Source organism: Neofelis nebulosa, chromosome 3, assembly GCF_028018385.1.
Source record: "Neofelis nebulosa isolate mNeoNeb1 chromosome 3, mNeoNeb1.pri, whole genome shotgun sequence".
Taxonomy (NCBI): domain Eukaryota; kingdom Metazoa; phylum Chordata; class Mammalia; order Carnivora; family Felidae; genus Neofelis; species Neofelis nebulosa.
Window position 1 is genome coordinate 165,646,442 of NC_080784.1, and position 5,178 is coordinate 165,651,619.

Sequence of the window (5,178 nt, forward strand, 5' to 3'; positions counted from 1 at the left end):
GAGACGTGATATGTTTTGTACAAGGAAAAGATCCTCTGCCATTATCTTCAACTATTTCTTCCTTAGTGTGACTATCCAATCTGGGCTGTCAGGAGCTGTGGTCTTCTGTTCATTCTCCACTTCTCTGGCATTTTCTCCTTTTCCTTTCTGACACTCCTTCCCCACCTCTGCATGCCCTCTCAAAGAGCGTTCCTCAAGGATCTCTTCCCAGTTTTTCTTACACACCACTCTCCTGGGACCCCGCTGTTTCACAACAGATCCATACAGATGGCGCCTGCATCTGTACAATGAGGCCCAGCCCCACCTCCCAAGCTTCAGACTCACATTCTCAACCCCAATGGCCCAAATCCACATAGATCATCCTGGGACCTAAAATTCATCATTTTCCTTCACAAACATGGTCTCTCACATTCTCTTTCTTGGTCAATAGCATCACGACATCCACCCAGTAAAGCCAGTTAAAATTTCTGACTTATCTCAGACTCTCTGTCTTTTATTTCCTAGATCTGAGTAGCCTCTAAGCTCTATGCAGTGGGAGTGTATGCAGCATATGTCTATACAAGGAGACGTTTAAGTGTGGCGTTTTAAGTCTGGATAGGACGAGGCAGTTTATGTCAAACCAGTATTTGCATAGAAAGCACCCTGTTTTAACTTAGAGTGTATATTTAGGGTGATTAGGATGGGAGGTGAGTGAGTTTGGGGAAAGGAACTAACCATCCCTTAATTCACCTGTTGGCATCACCACTAGTCTTATAGGATCTAGCTCCTCAGTGACTCTTAAGTTTGTAATCTCTACCCTCAAAATAAGGCACATCCCTATCTATCACGTAGATTATTTTAAGGCCTTTTTGTGACCATTGGTACTTCTCCATGCCCCCATTTACTCCCCCAAAAGTCTTATGTTCTCTTCATCTCTCCATTACTCAAAAATCTTTGATGAAGGCACCTAGCTGGCTCAGTCAGTACAGCATGAGACTCTTGATCTCAGAGCTGTGAGTTCAAGCCCCACGTTAGGTGTAGAGATTACTAAAACAAAACAAAGAACTTCCCATGCTCCCTTCTGCCTATATAAACACCAAATTCCATAGACACCTCCTAACTTTCCAACTTTATCTGATGACATTATAACTTCATCTTGCATTCAGGTTTACATCATTTAGACCAATCATTTACTCATTTATCTTAGCAAACTTTTGAGGTCTTCATTGGTCCTGGATCAATTTTTCCCCTGTTGTTCACAATTGCTATTTTGAAATTTTCCTGTCCTTGAACTTTCACTGAGAAAATTTAGGCTGTCAGGAAGAAACTTCCTCATTCCTTACCCCATAGCAGTACACATTTACTATCCACATTCACACTCACTCCTTGGCCTGTCGAAGAAGTGAGCATTCTGTGGTCAAGGTTTAGCTCTTGCTACAGTCCTGGGCATGGATCCATTCATACTTCCCATTCTTTCACTTCCAAGCTTTCCTTATCTAATGGCTTCTTCCCATTGGCTAAAGCATGCCCAAGTAAAGTAAAAGTAAAAAAAAAAAAAAAAAAACAACAAAACCCTACCTATGGCTCCCTCAAAATACCACCTTCTTCTCTTTCTATAGCTAGATTCCTCAGAGGAGTTTTCAGTGGCTCTCCATTGACTCCTCAGTGCACTGCCATCAGGCTTCAGCTCACCATGCTCTCGACCTGTGCCAGTAAAGGTCACGACAACCTCCAGCTGCTACATACCAGAGACTCCTCAGTCTTCCTCAAACAAGGTCTCTGCAGCATTGGACACTGTAGACCACCCCCACCTTGAAACTCATCCTGTGGTCTGTGCTAGCTCTCTTCAAGGGCAAGGATCCCAGCAAGACACAGATGGCAAGAAACAGGGAGACTGGAGACAGTCCAATGAAGGAACCACTTGAAAAGATCTAGACGGGATTAAGAGCGACTAGCAAAGGAAGGTGAGGGTCCTACAGACAAGCAACAGAGGGCGCCTTTCCCACCCCGAGGCCTGCTGAGGCGAAAGAACTGTAGCTGTGTGTGCACAACGGGAGTGTGGACTTTGGTTGAGGAGCACACCCGCTGACAATCCATAATGTGGCGGGAAAGATCACCCAGCTTCCCTCTCTTCTGGCCTTCCCTTCTCCTGTCAGTGCCTCCCAGCAGCTGACCTCTGGAAGCCAGAGAGCAAGAGAGCTGGTAGCTGCAGTCCACAGAGGTCAGCCTTCCCGGCCACAAAGCAGGATAAAGAAGAAAAGAAAGTAGATCTGGAGGGGGGCAAATGGAGAATATCCAGCATGTCCTTACCTCTGTTTCTTCTACCTCTCTGGTCATTCTTCCTCGGGCTCCTTTCTACTTCTTCTTTCTACGCTCCCCTGTTAAATACCTATGTTTCCTAGGGTGTGGTCCTTTCCAGGACCTGTCTTCTGTCTTCTCACTCAATCCACTTTCCCTGTGTGAACTGTCCATTCCACCACCACCTTAACTGCTGATGTTTTTTGTTTCTGTAACTCCAGCTCTGAAATCTTCCTGGAACTTCACACTCGCATCCAGCTGCCATTTGGATATTTCCATAGGCACCTCCAAGTGTGTCCAAAATGAAGCTCATTAGCTCCGCCTAATCCTCTCCACCCACCATATCTGATCCTCCGTGCCCCTTTTCGCTGTCTACTCGGTTGCTCCATCCAGAAACCCAGGAGTCATTCTTTTGACTTCCTTCTCACTTCCCACATCTAATTCATTAGTCAGCAGGAACAGCCAAGTCTAGCCCCTAAACATCTACCAAATCTAGCCCCTCCTCTCTGTCCACACTGCCAGCTTTTGCTCTCACCTTGACCTTCCCACTGGATCTAAGATAATAGCACACCAACAGGTTTCTTTACCTCCAGTCCTATATGCTGTTATTATTTCCCACAGTACAGCCAGGGGGCAGTCCCTAAAATGCAAATATGATCATGAGGCTCCCCTGATTGGAGTCCATCGATAGGCTTTTCTGCTTCACTTCAGCCCCAGATAACTCCCTGTCCCCAGGTCTTTGCCCCTGTCACAACTGTCCTCAATGTACTTCCCAACCCCACCCAACGACCACACCCAAACCAGCCCTCCTCTGGCTCAGTAACCCCTATTCTGTTCTCACATTCATGTTCACTTCCTCAGGGAAGGCTTCTTAGACCCCCTGAGCAAGTTAGATTTTTCCATTACAAACTCTCATTACATAAGCATTGTCCTTCACAGACAAGAGCTATCGCAAGTAAAATTAAATAGGTATATTTGTGATTATTGATTTAACAGACAGACAAGTCTGTCTGCCCCTTGTATATTATAACCTCCAGGAGAACAACAATAACAAAATGTGTCTTGCCTCCCCAGGTCTGTCATTTAGGTTTTCCATACAACAATGTATTAAATAAATGAGTGAAAACAAACCCTTTATTACAATGTACAGGGATGTCCATGATCTGGCCCTGCTTTCCAGGCAGTTTTCCATCCCGTATTTATTTCATTGTGCTCTACCTCATTCCTGACCTCAAAGTTACAAACACACTGGGCTATATCGCCCCACCACACCTTAGTCCACACTGTTCCCCCTTTCCAGGCTGCACCTATGAGCTTTCCACTAAACTCAGCCTCATCTACCCTTCTTTCATGATACAGTTTAAGGATCACCTCCTCCATGAGTCTGTCTCACCCAATTCCACCCAAGTAGAGTGGACCACTGCCTTCTTCCCTGGGGCCCCCACGGCACGGCTGTGTATTGTGGAAGAAACAAAGCTTCACATGGTGTGATTGAGTTCTTCTAGACATCTGTGGGCCAACTTCCAGTTGTTAGGTGACATTCAGTTCTGACTCAAGTCTATGAAGCTGCAAATCATCTCAGGGTGGACAGTTCTTTTATGAAGTGAAAAATTACTTTGTATTCCAGCAGTATAGAGCAAAGGTAGACACGGTTTTGACTCTTTTTGTTTGTTTTTCTTCATGCTTCCAAAAAAAAAAGAAAAGGCTTCTGGTAATGTGGCATAAACATCACAGGCATTCTATGTAAGTAGCTCTGTTTCTCAGCAAGTGCTTATACAAACAATTTTTTAAAACCCCTCTCAACGTGCCTGCTGTAAGCGTGGTTAACATTACTTGATGTGAGATCTGAGGCCTGTGAATTCCAGATTTCCAAAATGGCTCACCTTTGGGCTCTGCCCACAAACTGCCTCAAACTTGAAACCACCTAAGTTCCATAGATCTTTTTTTTTTTTTCTTAAGATTTGATTTTTTTTTTTATTTTTTTTTTTTTAAATTTTTTTTTTTTTTAACGTTTATTTATTTTTGAGACAGAGAGAGACCGAGCATGAACGGGGGAGGGTCAGAGAGAGGGAAACACAGAATCTGAAACAAGCTCCAGGCTCCGAGCCATCAGCACAGAGCCCGACGCGGGGCTCGAACTCACGGACCCGCGAGATCATGACCTGAGCCGAAGTCGGCCGCCCAACCGACTGAGCCACCCAGGCGCCCCTCTTAAGATTTGATTTTTAAGCAATCTCTACACCTCGAACTCACAAGCCTGAGATCAAGAGTCACATGCTCCAACAAATGAGCCAGCCAGGCACCCCCCATAGGTCTTCTTACCTCCATTTTCCTTCTGTTTTAGTTTCACTTATTTTTATGATGTCTCCAGTTCTATGATTACATAAATGGTCTTTAAAACTTGTCTTACTTTTCATTAACATAAACGTTTTTGCATTTTTCTAGCAGAGTAGCTCAAATTTTTATCAGCCTAACAATTCCATAATAGCATGTTTTCATCTAAGAAACATTTGAAAAATCCCTTGTATAATTTACCTTTACATGCTTCTAAACCTATTACATAAAACTCAGACCAGTGACTGTAAACCCAAAACATGAAACATTAAAATCTTAGTCTTCTTAAATCACTATGCTACAGACCTTAAACTTACATAGTGCTATACATCAATTAAATCCCAATAAAATTGGGGGGAAATATCTTATTCTTCTTGAAGAGCAACCAGTGCCATAAGTGAATTACTTTTTTAAAGAAAATTTATTTATTTATTCTTGAGAAAGAGAGGGAAAGAAGGAGGGAGGGAGAGAATGAGCAGGGGAGAGGTGGAGGGAGAGGGAGAGCACCCCAAGCAGGCTCCACACTGATGTGCAGGCTTGGGGCTCAACCTCACGAACTGTGAGATG